The 21,420-nt window shown below is 35.1% G+C and overlaps 1 long non-coding RNA gene across 1 annotated transcript; it reads right to left on the bottom strand.

Annotated features, from left to right (window-relative positions):
* Window positions 1-4,407: 4,407 nt before the first annotated feature.
* LOC128284268 (uncharacterized) lies at window positions 4,408-5,577 on the bottom strand. The gene is made up of 2 exons (XR_008274657.1): window positions 5,488-5,577; window positions 4,408-4,573 (listed from the first exon to the last, which is right to left on the bottom strand). It is a non-coding gene; the product is annotated as an uncharacterized LOC128284268 (long non-coding RNA).
* Window positions 5,578-21,420: the final 15,843 nt, after the last annotated feature.

Genomic DNA, 21,420 nt, shown 5'->3' with positions numbered 1-21,420 from the left:
CAAAATTAGATAATATTAGATAATAATAATAATAAGCTTACTATCAAAATATGTGATTGATTTGTTCTGGCATTCATGGCTGCTCAAAATTGGTTTGAAATTGAAGGAAAAAGAAAAGGGAATGGTTAATCTTCCAGACGATAATGCTCCTGAAATTAAGGACTGAGTTGTCAAAAGCGATGATGTCTCTTTCATCACCACAATCTCTCCTTATTATAAACTAATCTTTATCCTCTAAATTATGAAGCAACAAATTCCATAATTTAAGCTCTTTCAAATATTTCATTTCATTTTTAAAATGACAAAATAAAAGATAATATAAATAATTACATTTTGATATTTTTTTACAGAATCCATGTGTGTTAAAGAATCACTACAGCAAAATAGGCTTTTAGCGGCGATTTTAACGGCGTTTGGACAAAAAATGCCGCAAAATATGTACATCAGTGGCGTTTTAATAAAAACGCCGCTATAGATCGGAGCTATAGTGGCGTTTGTCAAAAAAACGCCACAAAAGATCACTATTAGTGGCGCTTATGTAGAAAACGCCGCAAAAAATAAAGCATTAGCGGCGTTTATAAAAGAACGCCGCAATGGCTGACACATTAGCGGCGGTTGTCAAAAAACGCCGCAAAAGTGTTGAGCAAAACGGTGCCGTATGTTTGTGAGCTCTTTTGAGGCATTAGCGGCGTTTTACCGGTGCCGTATGTTTGTGAGCTCTTTTGAGGCATTAGCGGCGTTTTTGGTAAAACGCCGCTATAACTTCAAGCATTAGCGGCGTTTTTGCAAAAACGCCGCAATAGGTGACGCATTAGCGCGGTTTCTACAAACGTCGCAAAAGTATTGAGCAAAACGGCGCCGTGTGTAGGTGAGCTATTGAGGCATTAGCGGCGTTTCTCGTAAAACGCCGCAAAAAGTTAAAGCATTAGCGGCGTTTTTGTAAAAGCGCCGCAATGGGTGAAGTATTAGCGGCGTTTTGATAAAAACGCCGCAGAAGTGTTGAGCAATACGGCGCCGTCCATTAGTTAGCTATTGGGGAATTAGCGGCGTTTGTTTTTAAAACGCCGCAAAATGTGAATTAAGGTTATGAATTGTAAGGTTAATTTAGAGTTTTAGGGTTTATGATATAATGTTTATTATTTTGGGTTATGTATTTATGTTTTCATTAGAGTACTTTGAGTTTGGGGTTTACTGTGTTTTAGGGTTTAAGGTCGAATTAATATTAATATTCATGGTTTTAGGGGTTATGCTATTAGGTTATGATACTTAATGATAAAAAATTAATTTACTTTAGGGTTTTGGTAAGCATTAAGATTCTATTTTAATTACTTTTGTCCCTTGTTATATATATATATATATATATTAAAACTTGTAATATATATTAAGATTCTATATTTTTAGGGTGTAATTAGTTTAGGTTAAGGGTTTAAGGAAATGATACTATTAGCTAGAAATTAACTGAATAACATTTGGATTTTACTAAGATTCGTGCTATTTTGTACATACTCATATTATTTAATATAATAATATAAACATATATGTGTTTTAATTTGTACTACACTAACATTGGCCACACGAATTCCCAAAAATATGTCTACGATTATGGTTTAGGGTTAACAATTTTTAGAGTTTATAGTTTGGGCTTTATGATCGAGGAGAAGTACTTATGGTTGGTTTAGGGGTTAATGGTTTTGGGGTTTAAAGTTTAGGGTTAGGGATTTTGTGTTTGTGGTCTAAGTAAGTTTAGGGTTTAGAGTCTCAGGTTTAGGGTTTCAAATTTAGAGTATAATTTTGGATTTTAATTTAGAAGATAAATGCTAAATCCCAAATAGCTAAGATGAAAAGTGGTTTAGTGTGCAATTGTGTACATGAACTGTAATTTGATCAAGATCTTGTAAAATATTTACACATTATATTGATATAAATAGCATCATGTTTTTATTTAATTAATTTATATGCATACATAATATGTATTTTAAAATGTGTATTAAATGAAAGATAAAGTTTTAGATATAATTTAAAAGAAATTCTAAATATATAGTTTTAAATTTTGATCAATTTTATAAAATATTTAGGTATTAGCGGCTTTTATACATAAAACGCCGCAAATATAGAAATAGCGGCGTTTTTTCCAAAAACGCCATAAAATATCATTATTCGAGTAAAAGCGTAAATGCGCTCTGAATAGTAGTTGCTTTAGCGGCGTTTCTATAATAAACGCCATAACTCGTATTAGAACGGCGTCGTTTTATAGTGTAGATAAAAGAGGCGTTAGTGGCGCTTTAAAAAACATAAAAGGTTTCATTACGGCGCTTTCTTTGAAAACGCCACAAATTTTCCTTATTTGAAACGGCGTCGTTTTTTCTCTCCTCAGGTTTATGCCCTTTACCCGAAATCATTTTCATTTTTTGCTAAGTCATTTTCCCCCAATTCGTCCTCTTTTTGATTCCCTAAATCCCTAGAATAGAAAATACCTATTTCTTTTCCCCTAAATCATCCCCTAAATCCCCAAACCCGAAATCCCTAACAATTTCCCCAAGTCCCCTTTTTTCCCTTAATCTGTTCCCCCATCCCCGAAATCCCTACCGATTTTCCCTTTCCTCTCGTCGACGGTGATATGCTTCGTGGGTTTGAAAAGGTTAGTTTTTGAGTCCCCTTCAAATGTTAGTTAAGGCTAGAGGCCAAAGTTTACTTCTTGCTAATGGAACTTCTCTTAACAAACTGACATGAAGTTTTACTTCTTGCTAATTGTTAAGAGAGCTAAAAGGTATGGTTTTTTTTCCTGATAGTTGATCCTTTTTGCTACTGGTTTTTTTTTATCCTTTTTATTTTGAAATCAAATTAATGGAAATTTTTTTTACAACTTATTTTTAATTAATTATATTTCCTAAGAGACAAATTTTGTTTTTCTTTAGTTTTGATTTGATCTTCCATCGATTCGCAAATTCGACTTGAAAAAATATCTTTGATCTGATGGAGTGTGTAATACCGATATGTTTGGGACAATAGTCAGAATTGGAGCAGCATAGACGTTGTCTTATGAATGTAAGTTGGTGGAATTAATTTTCATAGCAAATGAAGTTTGTTTGTGTTATTTAGGATTCTGGCTAACAGGCAATCCGCGGCGCGTTCGAAGGAGAGGAAGATTCGATACACCAGTGAGCTGGAGAGGAAAGTTCAGACTCTATTATATCTGAAGCTACCAATCTCTCCGCGCAGGTCACAATATTACAGGTAAATATACTTTATCCTTGTGCCTCTCTGATTTAGGTTCAGAGTTCACATCTTGAAAATGTGATCCCTTTTTCCAGATTCATGTATTGAAATGATATTTTTTTTCATTGCTATGATTATAATTGCGAGTGGAATCTCATATGTATGAAACAGATGTCTGCAAGTATATTTATGGGTTGAATCACGTGTTATAATCGGAATAAATGTTAGAGACTTAAAACATTTCATTTGGGACGTTATTTAATTTACTACTTGAATATAAGAGGAGATCTTTTCTGAGAATGCTTTCACCTTTAAAAATACTTCTTTGTTGTATAGATGCATAGAATTCTCTTAGTTGGAAGAAGGGTTTAGACCCGTATTACTATAATTAGGGTTGCCTATTGCTTCAACTCTTTATTTTTCTTATAGTATTTGTGTCTGACACTCATTTTGGATTCATAAGCAAGAAGTTATGACTTTCAAGGATCATTCAAAATACTTGAAAAAAACTTAGAAAAATCTTACCATATCTATAGAGAACATATGTTGCTAGTATCTTTAGTCACTTTGCACCTTCTTGAGAGAAGTTCCATTACAAATTGTTAAGAGAAGTTCCATTACAAACTGACATGAAGTTTTACTAACGATTACTCACATTATGCCTTATATCAATTTTCAATTTAGATGGTTGTAGTTTGAAGATGATCTATTTTGGTACAAATCAGTTGGATTTTGTTGACATTGTAGCACCCCAAACCCGGCCCAGAAGTTATGGCCGGATCCGGCATGCCACATCAAAAACGTAAAAAAAAAATTTCCTTTCGAGTCCGAAAATCGTACTTGATGTTCAAAGATTAATTCATTAAGGGTTAAAGTGAATGGAAGCTATGCACCGGTAGGAAACCGAAAAGAGGTGGTGAGTCCATCGGATCGCTAATACCAAGCTCCTTCGGATCCAATCCTAGACATGCATACCGCCATTGCCACACCTTAATGTCATGGATATTTCTAGGAAAACCGATTTGATTAAGTCATTTTAGGAAAAGTGATTAATTTTGGAAAAATACTTTCATTCGGAAGCTTTGCTTGTTGTCGTGTTATTTTGAAATCAACTGTTGTTTTTGAAAACGCTACTAAAGCTATCCAGTTTCAACAGTTAAATATAAGTATTACCTATCTTAGTAATACATATTAAAACCATCAAAACTAATTAAGCGGCCTTATTACATTTAAAAGCCCAAAAACTTCAAATATAAATAAAAGGATGTCCAGTTCACCAGAAGAAAATCAAACTTTCAGAACGGGTGGCCACTCCGAATTCCCTCACAACTCCAAGCCCACTATGGTTGGGGATTTCCTGCGTGGATGAAAATAAAAGGGTGAGTTTGGGGAAACTCAGTGTGTAAGGAAAACCCCTTCAAAGCCCAAGTCAGCTCAAGCCTATTGGGCCTAAGCCCATTCAGGTAACAGTGGTGCTCGGGCGAGCCCTTTCAAATTACAATAAAGCGGGCCTTAGCCCTTATTCAGATAATGAGATGGCCCATAGGCCCATTTCAAAATACACGCAACATCAATAACATATGCAAGCCCATTTGGGTAACAGTGGTACTGGGCCAGAGCCCTTTTCAGATTACAATAAACTGGGCCTTAGCCCCTTATTCAGATAACAGTATGGCCCATAGGCCCATTTCAAAATACATGCAACATCAATAACATATGCAAGCCCATTTGGGGAGACTACTCAACCCACCAACCACTACACTCCACCCTACCAGCCATACACTCCATGTGGGGAATAGCTCAACCCACCCAAATTTAACACTCCACATTGCTTGACCTTGCTGCTGCTCGATTATCGATAGAATTGAGGCAAAGCCTCCAAGACGTGGACAAGCCACTTTCGTACTTCCTCGTCAATATCCCAGTCCCATGCATCAGATAATAACAACATGGCATGCATAAATAACAACGATCAAACATGCATTTAGGTAAATTTAACCTAGGGGTATTTGGTAATTTATCTACTAGGGGTAAAACTGTAAATTTTCCACTTTTAAAGGTATTTCAGTAATTTATCTATTTTAGGGTTTTTCATGTATATTCCTACCTTTCACGTACTAATAGAATCACTACCGAGGGTTCTTACCGAATTGGGTCCGTTGGCCCATCATTCCAATTTTGGCCCATTAAGCCCAAAAATATCGAGGGCACATAAATCATGCACTTTGCAATTCAAATTTTGCAGTTTACCAAAAACATTAATCGATTTACCTCACGAGCATTCGCACACTTGCAAATCTACAAAATACCGGTTTTCGGCATTTCGGCTTTTCGACTTTTGCCGATCCGGACTAAGAAAGAGGGTGTTAGTTACACACATTGCTTTGCGACGATATCTTGATTTGAGATCCACACACACGACCTGCCTACAATTGGATTACTAACACGTTAATCTAACTATTCAAACACGAACTACATATTAACCTCATACCATATTCGCCAACCACACCTACAGATCATAGTAAGCTTATAAGAAATCAATAAGCAACTCATTAACAAATTTTGTCAATGTTTACCACATAATCATAATTTCACTGCAAGCTGTCTTCCTGAGCAACAGTCACTAAATTATTTATAACTAGAGCTACGAAACTCCAAATCAAGTGCCGTTAATTTTCCTGAAAATAGACTCATGTATCTTCTATCCATAAAATTTTCAGAATTTTTTGTTTAGCCAATCAATACCAGAATTTTCTCAAAGTTTCCCATGTTTCACTGTTTGACTAATCTGACCACCCTTCATTACGAATCAAATTTCTCATTGTACAGAATTCAAAATATGTTCTTGTTTATTTCATTAGAAACTAGACTTAATAAGCTTTAATTACATAATTTATTCAGCTTCTAATTCATCTCCCACAATTTATGGTGATTTTCCAAAGTCACGTTACTGCTGCTGTCCCAAGCAGATTTATTACCAAATCACTCTTTCACACCTAACTTGCATGCATGTTATTTAAACATGTATATCACCAATCAATCATCACATATCTATGATTTTTACTTAAGCATAATCTCCATTTCATCATTTCAAAGCACAACATGTTAGCCGATTTTTCCCTTTAGCATCTAAGGCACATGCATGCTCATTTGTTTGGCTCAACTTCACATATCTTCCATTTTTCATCAAAAGAACATGAAACAACAACCATTTCCTTCATTTTAATTCATGACCAAATGCTTACAACACAACTAAAAATCAAAATATACTTCAAGAGTTAAGGTAGAATCAAGAAGAACTCATGAACCTCAAAATAGAAGCAAGGTACCAAGAACTTACCTTCAATTTTCCTCCTCCTAATGACCGAATACTCAAGAGCTTTCTCCTCTCCTTTCTCTTCTCTAACTTTCAGCTATGATGAACAAAGATGGACAAAATTTGTTCTTTTCACCCTTTTCTTTTAATAAAACTTCATATTTCATCCATTTAATTCTTTAATACAAAAGACATGATATTCTTATCATGAAACATTTACCTAACCCATTATCATGAAACATTTACCTAACCCATTATCATGGAACATTTACCTAACCTATTATCAATTTGTATCAATTTGTACCATAAATTATGGATATCAAGTGTACATTTTGTCTACAACAACATGATGGCTGGCCACTTCATGTAAAATGGGAGGTTTGTCATGCAAATCCTCCTATTTTGCACTCCTATTTATTTGGCCACTTCAATTTAGCCTATAGTATTTTCAAACATTTTCACATAAGTCCTATTTCATAATTTCACTCCCTTTTCTTATGGAACAAAAATTAACTAAAATTACGGGTTCTATCTTAAGCTTGGGCCTTCTAGAGGCCCACTAACATAATTAAACCTATGCCAACATTCATAGGATTCCCGAAAATTAGGCGTTACAACTCTACCCTCCTTAAAGAAATTTCGTCCTCGAAATTTACCTAATCCAAACAGATGAGGGTATTGTTTGTTGCATCGTCTCTTCGGCTCCCAAACTCGAAGTTTCCTTCCTTAACTTGTTGAAAACGAGCGACCAAAGACTCATATTCCAACTGCTTTTCCTTAATCGATCCACCAGGTTGGCCTCACTTGTAACTCACCAGCAGACTTCCATCATCATCTGAGACTCAGACGAGCAAACATTGCTCTCGGATCGATATAGCTCTACGACTTAGAGCATCGGCAACCACATTAGCCTTGCACAGGTGATACTCGATCGAACAGTCATAATCCTTAAGCAACTCAATCCATCTCCTTTGCCTAAGGTTCAGCTCCTTACGAGTCATCAAATACTTAAGACTCTTATGGTGGGTGTATATAATACACCTTTCTCCGTACAAGTAATGTCTCCAAATCTTAAGTGCAAATATCACTGCTGCCAACTCTAAATCATGAGTCAAATAGTTTCCCTCATGAGGTTTAAGCTATCGTGATGCATATGCAACCACCTTACCCTCTTGCATTAACACGCAGCCCAAACCCACGTGTGATGCGTCCTGCACACACTAAAATCCTTCCCGGACTCTGCTTGAATCAACTCGGTGCTTGAATGAACTTTCTTCAACTTCTCAAAAGCTTCCTGCTACTTCTTAGTCCATACAAACGGTACTCATTTCCTTATGAGTTTTGTCAAAGTCTTGTCATCACGAAAAACCTTCCACAAACCTTACGTAATATCCTGCCAGTCCTAGAAAACTCCATATTTCTGACACTGACCGAGGCGGCTTCCACTCCAAAATCGCTTCAATTTTTCAAGGGTCCACCTTAATCCCCTCAGCAGAGACCACATGTCCTAAGAAGGTTACCTCCCTCAACCAAAATTCACACTTGCTGAACTTCGCAAAGAGTTCCTTCTCCCTTAATACTTATAGCACTATACGGAGATGCTCATCATGTTTCGTTTCAGTTTTAGAATATACCAGGATATCGTCAATAAAGGCGACTACGAACTGATCTAAAAATGGTTAGAACACACGATTCATCAGATCCATAAACGCTGCAGGAGCGTTCATTAGTCCAAATGGCATAACCAGAAACTCGTAATGACCATATCGAGTCCTGAATGTCATCTTTTGGATATCTGCCTCCTTGGCCCTTAACTGATGATATCCAGATCGAAGGTCGATCTTGGAAAATATAGAAGCTCATCTAAGCTGGTCGAATAGATCGCCAATCCATGGCAGTGGATACTTATTCTTAATCGTCAGTTTGTTCAACTAGAGATAATCAATGCACATCCGCATCGTACCATCCTTCTTTTTCACGAATAGCACCGGTGCTCCCCATGGAGACACGCTTGGCCTAATAAAGTCCCTATCCAACAACTCTTGAATTTGAGCCTTTAACTCCACTAACTCCTTCGATGCCATCCTATACGGTGCGATGGACATGGGCGCCGTTCCAGGCAACAAATCTATTCTAAACTCAACTTCTCGGTTCGGAGGCAATCCTGGAAGCTCCTCCGGAAAAACATCTTGGAACTCCTTTACGGTCCTAACCTTATCCACTGTCAGCCCCTCCTCTTCTAACTGACTTACAAATGCCAAATAGACCTCACAACCTTTCCGAATCCACTTTTCGGCTCTTAATGCTGACACCACATTGGACAAATAATCCCTTCGCTCACCTATCACCATAACCTCCTCATCCTTTGTGGTCCTTAACACCATTCGTTTAGCAGTACAATCCAGAGTCGCTTTATGCTTAACAAGCCAGTCCATTCCCAAAATGAGATCAAACTCTCCGAACGGTAACTCCATCAGATCTCCAGGGAAAATCTTACCTTGAGTTTCTAAGGGTACATCCCTATACAGTTTGTCTACCCTAACCGAGTGACCTAAAGGACTTAGTACAGATACCCCACTCACAATCTCCTCAGAGCAGTCCAAGTTGTCCATAATCTGTTCTGTGGCCTCCAACCAATATTCCGCCACATTCGGGGCTATACCAGACACGCCCCTAACGATCTCCGCTCCGTTAGCCCGGAGTCATTCAGAAATCGATCCTCGAATTTCGTTGCTCGAACTTGTCCCGGTAACCCTTTCCAGAACACGAAGCATTGCCTGCGATAGAGCATCATCCCCGGTACCGCGATCATGAGACTCTACCTCTATTATCGGTAGTACGGTGCATCCACCGCAGCATATGTCTCAAGACGAAGATCTCGCTCGAGCACTTACTCGGCCACGTCCACGGCCTCTTGTACTCATATCGTATTATCTTGATTACGAATTTTTATGCATCAATTAATATTCCAATGTTTACTACAGATGTTTCATGAATCGACGAGAGTTGAGACTTTGTTTTCGCAGAATCGAAGTCTAGCTACGATTTCAATCTCTTATCGATTTTCCTATGGTTTCATATCATCCTATCTAGAGTGTCCTAGTAGGGTTTGATGCTGAACAGATAATTTAGAAAAATATTCAGAAGAGTTCAGAGTAATACTTACAGGCTTGAGTCGGAGATTCGGAATGCCACCTTCTAAAGATCTAAATTTTGAAAATCGCATTTTTCACAATCTTTATAAATTTTTTTTTTCGAAGATCTAAATTTTGTAAACCCATTCCACAGCCGAGTTGTTATAACTAGGCTCTGATACCACTAAATGTAGCACCCCAAACCCGGCCCAGAAGTTATGGCCGGATCCGGCATGCCACATCAAAAACGTAAAAAAAAAATTTCCTTTCTAAGTCCAGAAAATCGTACTTGATATTCAAAGATTAATTCATTAAGGGTTAAAGTGAATGGAAGCTATGCACCGGTAGGAAACCGAGAAAAGAGGTGGTGAGTCCATCGGATTGCTAAGTACCAAGCTCCCTTCGGATCCAATCCTAGACATGCATACCGCCATTGCCACACCTTAATGTCATGGATATTTCTAGGAAAACCGATTTGATTAAGTCATTTTAGGAAAAGTGATTAATTTTGGAAAAATACTTTCATTATGGAAGCTTTGCTTGTTGTCGTGTTATTTTGAAATCAACTGTTGTTTTTGAAAACGCTACTAAAGCTATCCAGTTTCAACAGTTAAATATAAGTATTACCTATCTTAGTAATACATATTAAAACCATCAAAACTAATTAAGCGGCCTTATTACATTTAAAAGCCCAAAACTTCAAATATAAATAAAAGGATGTCCAGTTCACGGAAGAAAATCAAACTTTGAGCGGGTGGCCACTCCAATTCCCTCACAACTCCAAGCCCACTATGGTTGGGGATTTCTGCGTGGATGAAAATAAAAGGGTGAGTTTGGGAAACTCGGTGTGTAAGGAAAACCCTTCAAAGCCCAAGTCACTCAAGCCTATTGGGCCTAAGCCCATTCAGTAACAGTGGTCTTGGGCGAGCCCTTTTCAAATTACAATAAACTGGGCCTTAGCCCCTTATTCAGATAACAGTATGGCCCATAGGCCCATTTCAAAATACACGCAACATCAATAACATATGCAAGCCCATTTGGGTAACAGTGGTACTGGGCTAGAGCCCTTTTCAGATTACAATAAACTGGGCCTTAGCCCCTTATTCAGATAACAGTATGGCCCATAGGCCCATTTCAAAATACATGCAACATCAATAACATATGCAAGCCCATTTGGGGAGACTACTCAACCCACCAACCACTACACTCCACCCTACCAGCCATACACTCCATGTGGGGAATAGCTCAACCCACCCATTAACACTCCACATTCTGGCCTTGTCTGCTCGATTATCGATAAATTGAGGCAAAGCCTCCAGTACGTGGACAAGCCACTTTCAGTACTTCCTCCGTCAATATCCCAGTCCCATGCATCAGATAATAACAACATGGCATGCAGTAAATAACAACAGTCAAACATGCATTTAGGTAAATTTAACCCTAGGGTATTTGGTAATTTATCTACTAGGGGTAAAGCGTAAATTTTCCACTTTTAAAGGTATTTCAGTAATTTATCTATTTTAGGGTTTTTCATGTATATTCCTACCTTTCACGTACTAATAGAATCACTACCGAGGGTTCTTACCGAATTGGGTCCGTTGGCCCATCATTCCAATTTTGGCCCATTAAGCCCAAAAATATCGAGGGCACATAAATCATGCACTTTGCAATCCAAATTTTGCAGTTTACCAAAAACATTAATCGATTTACCTCACGAGCATTCGCACACTCGCAAATCTACAAAATATCGGTTTTTGGCATTTCGGCTTTTCGACTTTTGCCGATCCAGACTAAGAAAGAGGGTGTTAGTTACACACCTGTTTGCGACGATATGCTGACGAGATCCACACACACGACCTGCCTACAATTGGATTACTAACACGTTAATCTAACTATTCAAACACGAACTACATATTAACCTCATACCATATTCGGCCAACCACACCTACAGATCATAGTAAGCTTATAAGAAATCAATAAGCAACTCATTAACAAATTTTTGTCAATGTTTACCACATAATCATAATTTCACTGCAAGCTGTCTTCCTGAGCAACAGTCACTAAATTATTTATAACTAGAGCTACGAAACTCCAAATCAAGTGCCATTAATTTTCCCTGAAAATAGACTCATGTATCTTCTATCCATAAAATTTTCAGAATTTTTTGTTTAGCCATTCAATACCAGAATTTTCTCAAAGTTTCCCATGTTTCACTGTTTGACTAATCTGACCACCCTTCATTACGAATCAAATTTCTCATTGTACAGAATTCAAAATATGTTCTTGTTTATTTCATTAGAAACTAGACTTAATAAGCTTTAATTACATAATTTATTCAGCTTCTAATTCATCTCCCACAATTTATGGTGATTTTCCAAAGTCACGTTACTGCTGCTGTCCCAAGCAGATTTATTACCAAATCACTCTTTCACACCTAACTTGCATGCATGTTATTTAAACATGTATATCACCAATCAATCATCACATATCTATGATTTTTACTTAAGCATAATCTCCATTTCATCATTTCAAAGCACAACATGTTAGCCGATTTTTCCTTTAGCATCTAAGGCACATGCATGCTCATTTGTTTGGCTCAACTTCACATATCTTCCATTTTCATCAAAAGAACATGAAACAACAACCATTTCCTTCATTTTAATTCATGACCAAATGCTCACAACACAACTAAAAATCAAAATATACTTCAAGAGTTAAGGTAGAATCAAGAAGAACTCATGAACCTCAAAATAGAAGCAAGGTACCAAGAACTTACCTTCAATTTTCCTCCTCCTAATGACCGAATACTCAAGAGCTTTCTCCTCTCCTTTCTCTTCTCTAACTTTCAGCTATGATGAACAAAGATGGACAAAAATTTGTTCTTTTCACCCCTTTTTCTTTTAATAAAACTTCATATTTCATCCATTTAATTCTTTAATACAAAAGACATGATATTCTTATCATGAAACATTTACCTAACCCATTATCATGAAACATTTACCTAATCCATTATCATGGAACATTTACCTAACCTATTATCAATTTGTATCAATTTGTACCATAAATTATGGATATCAAGTGTACATTTTGTCTACAACAACATGATGGCTGGCCACTTCATGTAAAATGGGAGGTTTGTCATGCAAATCCTCCTATTTTGCACTCCTATTTATTTGGCCACTTCAATTTAGCCTATAGTATTTTCAAACATTTTCACATAAGTCCTATTTCATAATTTCACTCCCTTTTCTTATGGAACAAAAATTAACTAAAATTACGGGTTCTATCTTAAGCTTGGGCCTTCTAGAGGCCCACTAACATAATTAAACCTATGCCAACATTCATAGGATTCCAAAATTAGGCGTTCTGGACATTTAATTTTAAACTTTTTCGAGGTCATTCTTACGTATTCATTTACGAGACGCAAGTAAGTTTTATTATTAATTAATTTTACATTTATGTTCGTGTATTGAATCTAATTTGATAAATCAATGCATTCAGGAGCAAATGAAAAATGATCACCATTCAGATTGATAATTTTGTATCGGTTTGTTAGCATCCTTATCAAGTATCAAATGCCTATCTGTTACTTCTTGTACAATCGCAGTTGGTTATATAATTCCTTCTTGTTTGGGTTATTCTGTCAAGATTTACTTAGTATTTGAATTAATTTTGTACAAAAATATTTTTTTTGCTTTTAACCAACACCTAATTTTTCTTCCCTATTTTTGTACAATGACGATTGTTAATAAATTTAATTATTACTATAATAATTATATGAAGTAATATATATGAAGTAAAATTATATTGTATACTAAATATGGTACATATACTTTAATTCCTTGTGTTTTGACTTTTAGGATATAGTTCCATGTGTCTATATTAGTGAATGAATGTTGTATATGTTTCAGTTACTGCTTCCTGCTCCTCCTGCAACTATTGGTTCAACTGAAGCTGCCATTTAATCTTCGAATTAATATTTGGTACTGATATAGATAAGGTTTTTATATTTGCTTAAAATGAAATATATTTGGTGCTACTCTTATAATCTTACATCTGTTCTAGGTACTATCGAGCACCTGAATTAATATTTGGTGCAACTACATACACCACAGCCATTGACATTTGTTCTAGGTACGTATAGGTTTCGTTGCTAAATTTTTTTCCTTATTTCTATGCATTTTCACTTTAAATTACTTAACAAATATTACTTTTTGACTCACCTCTGTTTCTTTGGTGAGAGTGGAGTAGACCAGGTACGTTTTATTAAGGTACGTTTTATTTCAAAATTCTAATCAATAATAGTTTTATCATGATGATTTTGGAAAAATTAATATTTTGGGGTTGCGATTTTGTAAAGATTTAATTGCTGGTTCTGTTTGGAGCAGAACTATTTTGTTACCAAATTAATTTTAAATATTTGGTTCAACTTAATTATTATTTGATTCAGCTTAAGTATGAATAAGTATGAATTAATTTTATTACCGTGTAGCTTGCTTGTCCATTAAAATTACAACAATGGCTGACCTTCTCTCCAACCAAATTGGAAATAAATTAAGATTCAAAGTATATAGGCTGAAACCTGACGGGTTGCCTTATATCGAGTGCAAGATATAATGGATCCTCCTAGGTGTAACAACGCCACGTATGATGAATCTTAAAAATTCAAAAGACTTGAAAAAGTTCTATCGAGCTCATTTACTATTCTTAATGTATTTCCAATTTACTTATAAAAATTAACCTACGATTCTTTTTATATTATTATATTTAAATTACTATTTTTTATATTAATAATGTTTGATTTTAATATTTAAATATTTTAAAGATTCAAAGTATATAGGCTGGAAACCTGACGGGTTGCCTTATATCGAGCTGCAAGATATAATGGATCCTCCCTAGGTGTAACAACGCCACGTATGATGAATCTTAAAAAATTCAAAAAGACTTGAAAAAAGTTCTATCGAGCTCATTTACTATTCTTAATGTATTTCCAATTTACTTATAAAAATTAAACTACGATTCTTTTTTATATTATTATATTTAAATTACTATTTTTTATATTAATAATGTTTGATTTTAATATTTAAATATTTTAAAGATTCAAAGTATATAATTTGAAACTTGACGGGTTGCCTTATATCGAGTGCAAGATATAATGGATCCTCCTAGGTGTAACAATGCCACGTATGATGAATCTTAAAAATTTGTATGTTTCAATTTAATATGTCCCATCTAATATACAAATATTTAATAAAATATTTTATATAGTTTTAACTTAAATTTAAATTATTATTGAAATATTCTCGTCCGTTTTATCACAAATATTATTCTCCGTTTTATCACAATTATTATCGTCATTTTACCGTTTAAGGTAAACTTTTATTCAAACTAAATCATAGCTTTTAAGCTAAATACGGATGTCCACACGATTGCTTTAATATGTACTTAAGAAAAGATGACTTGTAAAACAAAAATTAAATTAAGTGTGGACTATTTTAGCTGCACATGTGATTTGTCAAATAAAAGCGAATGACATGTATATTATTTAATTAAAATAATTTTTATAAATATTATTTAATCCGCTACTTACATGTAGATACTTGATATTTGATATGTATTATCCATGTGATTTTCCACATCGTGAAATAAAAACTTACATAATACATAAATATATTTGATATCATAATTTACATAACTTATATAACATATATAACTTACATAACTTATATAACATACATAACTTATATAACTTATATAACTTAGATAAATATATAACTTACATAACTTACATAATACTTAAATATATTTTATATCATAATTTACATAACTTACATAACTTATATAACTTAGATAAATATATAATTTACATAAATATATATCATATCATAAATTACATAACTTACATAATACTTATATATATATCATATCATACATAACTAGTTTATGAAATCTACTTAACTTACATAATACATAAATCTATAGTCGAAAATCACGTAACTTGCCTAAATTAGTTTATACCCATTAGAGACTTGATATTTAGTATAATGATATGATTTAAATCAATTGAGAACATTTAAGTAACTGTAATATGTTGTCAACTTTAGATTTTAAGAACTACAAAATGGATAGGAGTTGGATGAAATTGTCAAGGGTAAGCAATGCCTATCAAAATGGAGTACAAACTTTTCTAAATTTTGCATTTCAAAATGCAAGCCAAGAGAATATGATTCTTTGCCCGTGTAAGAAGTGTGGCAACATCTACTGGCATTTTCGTGAAGTTGTCTCTGAACATCTAATTGTTGATGGCTTTATTCGGGGTATAAAAATGGATTTTCCATGGAGAGTGTACATCTAGTGGAACTTCTTCAACGATTAATCCGACTTATCACGACATCGATTACCATCGATATGTTAGACAAGATGACATGGAAGATATGTTGCGGGATGCATTTAATATGCGTAGTCATGGTGAGCAATCGTTTCTACCTGACTTTATTATATCTGAGGATTGTAATATTGGTGGAAATGTTTTTTGCGAAACGGGAACAAGTGCACCTAATGAGGAGCCAAATGAAGAAGCGGCTAAGTTCTACAATTTACTTAATGAAATGAATGAAGAACTTTACGAGGGATCAAAATATTTGAAATTGTCCTTCTGCATTCGTCTATTTCATTTAAAATGTTTGGGTGGATGGACCGGAAACTCTTTTACAATGCTGCTAGAGTTTCTAAGAGAGATGTTTCCGTTTGCAAAAATTCCCCAGTCTTGTCAAGACATGAAGAGACTAATAAAAGATTTGGGCCTTGGGTACGATAAAATTCATAGTTGCCCAAATGACGCATGTTGTCTTGGGGTGATCAAAAAACCAACAATCTTGTCATGTTTGCGGTAAGTCTCGTTGGATGAATAGTGTCTGAGAAGATGTAAATACGGATGAAGGTGGGGCACGATTAAGAAAGAAGCCGATCAAGGCCTTGCGATATTTTCCCCGATACCAAGACTTCAAAGGCTTTTCATGTCCTCAAAGACAATTTGAATCTATGACGTGGCATAATGATCAACGGACCGATGATGGATTATTAAGACATCCTGCGGATTCTTTAGCTTGGAAATCATTTGACAATAAATTTTCAAGCTTTGCAAGCGATCCTCGGAATGTGAGGCTTGGGCTAGCAGCTGATGGCTTTAATCCATTTAAAATCATGAGTACTTAAAGACAAGACTTGGCTTTGTAGTACTTGTTCCTTACAATTTGCCTCCATGGATTTGCATGAAGCAATCTTCATTTATTTTATCAATGATTATCCCTAGAGACAAAGGTTCCGGAAATGATATTGACATCTATTTGCAGCCACTTATTGAAGAGTTAAAACAATTATGGTCGGGTGTTGAGACATATGATGTATTGAGAAAGGAGAACTTTAATTTACGTGCGACTTTATTGTGGACAATTAATGATTTCCGCTTATGCTAATTTATCGGGTTGGAGTACTAAAGGACGTTATGCTGTCCTTGTTGTCTGCGCATAAACTTGTTCAAGTGGTTGTATAATGGGAAGAAGTTCTCTTACATGGGCCATCGTCGGTGGTTAGATGAAAATCATAAATTTAGATTTGAGAGGACTCTATTTGATCTTGATCAAGAGCAGAGGAGCTCTGAGGACCGTTGGATCTGAAATCTTGTTTATGTTAAAAGATATCAACTTTAGTTACGGGAAGATGAATCAACCACCTATCACGCAAACAAGGAGAAGATCGAGGGATGAATCTGATGATGAATCTAACGAAGAGGATGATCCTAATGAGGCGGAGTTGTGGAAGAAAAGGAGTATTTTTTTAGTTGCCTTATTGGGAGCACAACATTTTACGCCACAATCTTGATGTCATGCATATTGAGAAGAATGTCTGCGAGAACATAATTGGGACAATTTTAAATGTCGATGAAAATCAAAAGACAATCTTGAGCCGACTTGATTTAGTTGAAATGAGAATCCGGCGTGATCTTCATCCTCAAGTACTTAGAATGGGAAATATCGGTTGCCGCCTTCTATTTTTTCAATGTCAAAGAAAGAAAGCGGTTTTCGCATGGTGTTGAAGGATATAAAGGTCCCGGATGCGTATCGTCAAATATATCTCGATGTGTGAGTTTCAAAGATAGAAGATTATATTCATTAAAATCACATGATTACCACATCTTGATGCAAGATTTACTCCCAATTGCTTTACGGTGCTGTATGTCAAAAAATGTAACGTCCTGTATAATTGAACTATCCAATATAATGAAAGCTATCTGTGGCAAAGTTTTGAATGTCGAAGAACTTGAGAAAGTACAGGATCGAGCGGCTTTGACTTTATGCAATTTAGAGAAGATCTTTCCACCTTCCTTCTTCACTATTATGGTGCACTTGGTAATCCATCTCCCTCACGAAGCAATCCTTGGTGGACCGGTTTTTTATCGATGGATGTATCCTATAGAAAGGTGCTAATTTATTTCTCAAGTATTCAACCCTAAACCTCTATACATTTAGTTCTGACTTTTGATAAATATTGTATATCGTGTTTAGGTTCCTAAGCAAATTGAAGTCATATTGTCGCAATAAGCGTTATCCGAAGGATCAATTCTTTGAAGGCTACTTGGCGAAGAGTGCATGACCTTTCGTTCTAGATATTTAGAAGATCTTTGAAACACGATTGAATAGACCAAGTAAAAATGTTGGGCTCAATGATAATGACTTGGCGAAACTTATTTATTTCAAAGTTATGGAGAACCAATCGGCAAAGTTGAAATTGTAGAATTAGATGATATATCGTGGATACAGCACATCGATATGTACTTTTTAACCACGATTCAATTGAACCGCTATGCAAGTAAGTTATAAAATTGTCTTACATATTCGCTGCTTTGATTTGTTTATCTTCTAACCAATTAAACAAACTTGTTTTTAATATAGTGAGTACAAACAAATTTTGAGATCTCGTGCACGCCTCAAGATTACAACATTGAGAGATTAATAAGTTATTCACAGAATCTTTTCATGAATGGTTAAGTCAAACGGTATGCAACTAAAGTTAATAAGTTACATATAATCGCGAAATTTAGTTAATCAAATAAGAATGTTTTTACATAATACATTTTTAATTATTTAATTTACTTTCGATTCAATAGGTTTGGAGTGGGAAGGACGTCAATGACGAAGTTAAATGGCTTTCCCAAGGTCCGAACAGAGTAATAAAAAGATATAGTGCCTTCCTCATCAATGGATACAGATTTCATACAAAGTATCGCGAGAGAATGAGGAGAACTCAAAATTGTGGAGTTGTTATTAATTCTTCAATTACAAGTTATGCTAGTGCTAGGGATAGTAATCCGGTTGAGGGTAATGTGGAGTATTACGGACTTCTTACCGACATTATTGAGTTGGATTACTATGGCAGATGGAAAGTTATCTTATTTCGGTGTGATTGGGCAGATGTTAATACTGGTCGAGGAATTAAAAAAGATCAATTTGGTTTTACAACGGTGAATTTCTCTCACTTGATTCACACTGGACAACAATTGATGGACGAGCCATATGTATTTTCCTCTCAAGTGAAACAAGTTTTTATTCGAAAGATCCAACTGATGAGGTTGGTATGTTGTACTCGGAACACCCTAGAGACTTGTTTGACATGGGTAATGGAAGTAGAGATGACATCGTCGAAAGATCGAAACATTACCTTTTCCGAACAAAACTTAGATGAAAATATCCTAGTACTAATACACAACATCAATGGGTTCGACATGATGTGGATGAAGATATTCTGAATAATGATGTATTAAGATTTTACAATTTTTAATTATATGTAATATTATAATTTTAATCTTTGTCATGTTATATAATTTAAATATTTTATATGTACTACTATTGTTGTAATTTGTTACTAAAACTTTAATTATTTTATGTGTATTGCAGGAAAAATGCGTAGAAGAAGAGTACGAGATTTAAGTATTGTCCGAATACTCCAAATTCGGAAGAAAGAAATAGTGAACAATGAGACAGTTGTTGGATCTTGAATGTGCGGAGACACTTGATGAGCTGAAGAATTTCAAAATAATATTATGTTCATTTTACATGTGTTGACTTTTATTATTGAATTATTTGTCAATTTTACTATAATAGTAGTATATCATATTTCAATTTGAAAGTGGTGGGACGCGCAGAGTTCGAGGACGACGCTACTTAGAGATTTATCGACTTAGATCCTGTCGGCGTGTTAAAGTAAGTAGAAATACTCATGGTCACTGTTGGATCTGAAGCTCGACTTTTAGCAGGCTATTTGGGCATTTTAGCACGAAATGCAAATATGTTGCCCATCAACTACGAATCATGGCATCACATGCCCGATAGCAACAAAACCAGGCTCTCGCTAATATTAAGGTAACAAAATGTGAATGCAATTTATAATACTTTGGTTTAAGTTTCATTTATATTTACATTCTAAACTTATGTTTTTTAGGAGAGATTTGCTTTAGAAGTCTCCGATGATTATATCAAGAAGGCATTAGGTAAAAGATGGAGAGACAATAAAAGCACTTTAAAGAAACAATATTTTAAGAAAGACATAAGCCTCGAGGAAAATCGAGAAATGTTCCGCCAGAATCTTTGAGGTATCAATGGGAAAATGCGGTTAGATTTTGGAATTCAAAGAAAAGAGAGGTATTGCGTATTTCCAAACTCTTATATATAGTGTTTATTATATACGTAATAATAATTTTATTATGTAGGACCGTGAGCGAGTTGGAACAAGCAAGAGGAAAAAACAAAAATTCACGCATTACGCAAGAGGTCGAGAAGTTTTGCTTCAGAATGAGGCCGAGGTATTATGAATTTATTAATTCTTTCAAATATTAATAACTTTCTATTATTAAATAATATTCTTACTACTATATTGTAGGAAGTCAAATCCGGACAAAAGTTGGATGCCTTGACTTTTTGAGATTACGATAGGAAGAAAGATGGATCTCCTATGACATCCAAGTTGGAGAAATTATGGTATATTCACTTAATAATATTTGATTTATTCTAAATATTTATAATCTTTAATTATAATTGTTTAATTTAATTCATCATTAGTAGTTTTAAAAATGTTAAGTTATGTTGCATTTTTTTATTATATATTTCATTTCTAACTCTTTAATTGATTTTTAGGAGAAACTAAAGGAGAAGAAGGCGAATATGAAGCGATTGCTTGAGTGATAGTTGTTAATCTTGAGAACATTGATAACTGAATTATCACTGAAGTTTTGGGTCTTGAAAGGTACGGTCGGGTTCGATTTCAAGGATCTGGTGTTACCCCGACCCAATATTTTGGATCCGGCTCCCAGCAATACATGCCTTCCGGAAGTCAAGCTCAAGCTGAAGTTCAGAGGTTAAGAGACCAGATAGCTCAGATGCAAGCGAACACGGTTGAGCAAATTGCCGAGGTTCAACGAAAATATGAAGAACTCCAGCAACAACTTAGAGCAGAGGCAGAGAGAGGGAGGCGGCAGGCTGCAATGAGAGAGGCAGAGGCACGAGCGATGGTAGCGAACGAGCAAAAAGTACGATGACCTCCATTCTGACTTCAAAGAGATGATGCATATGTTTCAACAATCATAAAAGCCGCCGTCTTAGACATTAGTTTTCTTATTGTAAGAATGTTTTAAGTTTTGTCACGTTTAACATTATTGTACAAATATTTTAAATTATACTTTATCATTAATTATATCATATA

This window comes from Gossypium arboreum, chromosome 11 (assembly GCF_025698485.1).
Source record: "Gossypium arboreum isolate Shixiya-1 chromosome 11, ASM2569848v2, whole genome shotgun sequence".
NCBI lineage: Eukaryota > Viridiplantae > Streptophyta > Magnoliopsida > Malvales > Malvaceae > Gossypium > Gossypium arboreum.
Note: the sequence above shows the minus strand (reverse complement) of the source record. Positions and strands in the feature narration are given on the sequence as shown.